This window comes from Halichoerus grypus, chromosome 3 (genome assembly GCF_964656455.1).
Source record: "Halichoerus grypus chromosome 3, mHalGry1.hap1.1, whole genome shotgun sequence".
In the NCBI taxonomy this organism is placed as follows: Eukaryota; Metazoa; Chordata; class Mammalia; order Carnivora; family Phocidae; genus Halichoerus; species Halichoerus grypus.
The window spans coordinates 114,367,785-114,370,318 of record NC_135714.1 but is presented as its reverse complement, the minus strand read 5'-3'; the positions used below and the strand labels follow the sequence as shown (position 1 = coordinate 114,370,318).

General features: G+C 40.4%; 1 pseudogene; it reads left to right on the top strand.

Annotated features, from left to right (window-relative positions):
• The first annotated feature begins 405 nt into the window (after window positions 1-405).
• Window positions 406-1,672, top strand: LOC118532851 (alpha-enolase-like; annotated as a pseudogene).
• The last annotated feature ends 862 nt before the right edge of the window (window positions 1,673-2,534 follow it).

The following is a 2,534-nucleotide window of genomic DNA, read 5'->3' as shown; positions in this document are numbered from 1 at the left end:
GGTCATGATCCCGTGGGCCTGGGATCAACCCCCACATCAGGCTTCCTGCTCAGCAGAGAGTCTGCTTCTCTGTCTTCCTCTACCCCACCCCCCATTTGTACGCTCTCAAATAAATAAATAAAATATTAAAAAAATAAAGTGCATGTGGTCTAACAATTATACATGTGTTGACAGAGTAGACAATTATTATCAAGATATAAAGAGCTTTATATTTTAAGTTTCCATTTCAAAATAAGATGATCAGGTCTCTGGGAGCAGGACAAGACATTGGGGCAGACAGCACAGAGAAGAGCTCAGGGGAAACTTGGTGCACACAGACCTTGCACCTTAATAGTCACCCTTGGTGACTGCAGCTCCCTCTGTTTCTTTCCCTCTATCATGAGATCTGGCAGCCAGAAATGAACCATGTCTATTCTCAAGATATATGCCAGAGAGATCTTTCACCCTCATGGGAATCCCACTGTTTAAGTTGATCTCTGTACCTCAAAAGTGACTCAGCTGGTGTTTAAGAGGCCTGAGAGCTCCTAGACAATGATAAAACATGCTATATGGTGAATGATGTCTCAAAGGCTGTGAGCACATCTATAAAACTATTGCATCTACTCTGATTAGCAGGAACCTGAATAGGAGAAGAATGAGAAACTAATGATAATGACAGATAGAATGGAAAATAAGTCTAAATGTGATGCTCACTCCTTCCTGGGAATTTCTCTGGCTGTCTGCAAGGCTGGAGCCATTGAGAATGAGGTGCCCCTCTACCTCTCCTATGCTGTCTTGGGTGACAATTTTAAAGTCATAGTATGATCAACAGTGCTGGAAATGAGCTGGCCATACAGGAGTTCACAATCCTCTCATTTGGTGCAGCAAACCTCAAGAAAGCCATGTGCATTGGAGCAGAGGTTCACCACAATCTGAAGAATATCGTCAAGAAGAAATATGGTAAAGATGCCACCAATGTGGGGCATGGATGCATGTTTACTACTAACATCCTAGAAAATAAAAAAGCAGCTGCTGAAGAATGAGATCAAGATAACCACTTACACCCATAAGGTTGTCATTGGCATGGACATTGCTGCCTTGGAGTTCTCCTGGGCAGGGAAAGTGTGATCTGAACTTCAGGTTGTCTGATGACTCCAGTAGGTACATCACAGCTGACAAGCTGACCAACCTGTTCAAATTCTTCATCAAGGACTAATCAGTGGTGTCTATAGAACATCCCTTTAAAAAGGTGACTTGGAAGCTCAAAAAAAATTCACAGCCAGGACAGGAATCTAGGTGGTAGAGAATGGTCTCAACAGTTACCAACTGTTTGAGTTTGAGTTACTAACTGTTTGAGTTACCAACTCAATAAATATTTCCAAGATTTCATAAGTGAGAAAGTTTGCAACTACCTCCTGCTTAAAGTAAACCAAATTGGCTCTGAGACCAAGTCTTTTCAGGCATGCAAGTTGGTCCAGTCCAATGCATGGGACTTCATGGTGTTTTATCTCTCTAGGGAGACTGAAGACACATTCATTGCTGGCCTGGTGGTGGGGTTCTGCTCCAGGCAGATTAAAACTTGTACACTTTGCCGATCTGAACTTGGCCAAGTACAAGCCAGCACCTCAGAAATAGAGAGGAACTGGGCAGCAAGGCTAAGTTTACTGGCAGGAACTTCAGAAACCCCATGTGAACATTAGAGCTCCTGAGTCCTTCCGTCACTATTGGAATGATTAGAACTTTGCTCCTGATGTTCCAATGGACAGCTCAAGGTCCCAGCTGATACTTGCAAGGCCCTTAGTAGTTAACTCCCTTCTTTCATCCATGTGATGTTCTCTCACTGATTCTTTAAAAGTGCTACAGGGGATAAATTTGACCATCTGGAACCCTCTTGGAAACTCTAACTCTGTAATCACGTGATTGGCTCAAAACACTCTTTTTCTCACCTTGCTTCTCATCAAGTGTCTGGAGCCATGTGTATCCATAGTGTAATCTCAGAGGTGTCTACAGGCAAGATCCCCAATCATTTTGTGTACAAAAACAAGAAAAGGCCTCAGTGACCAATTAAAAAAAAGAAGAAGAAATTCAATTAGGTTATCAAAAACATATTTAATTAGTACAAATTAATTTCAGAGAGAAATTTCAAGTAAAACAATTTTTACTCAGTACTAAAAAAATCTAACCATGTTTTGAGACATAATGATTTGCATGTGCAACTGTGACATCTTAATTTTTTAAATTTTTTATTGTGAGTTGTAATATAGGTTAAACTATATAGACCACAACCATACAGCTTCATGATTTTCACACAAATTCCTGTGTAACCACAAACAGGTCAAGAATAGGTCTTTACCAACATTCTAAAAGTCCCTTAATGTTCCTTCCAATCACAGTCCCCTCTCTTTCTCCAAAATAAACACTATCCTGAATTCTAACCCAATACTGTAGTCGTGGCTGCTTTGTACTTTATCTAAATAGAATTATATAGTATCCATTCATTTGGATCTAACTTCAGTTACTTGACATGTTATTTGTATGATCCATCCTCATTTCTG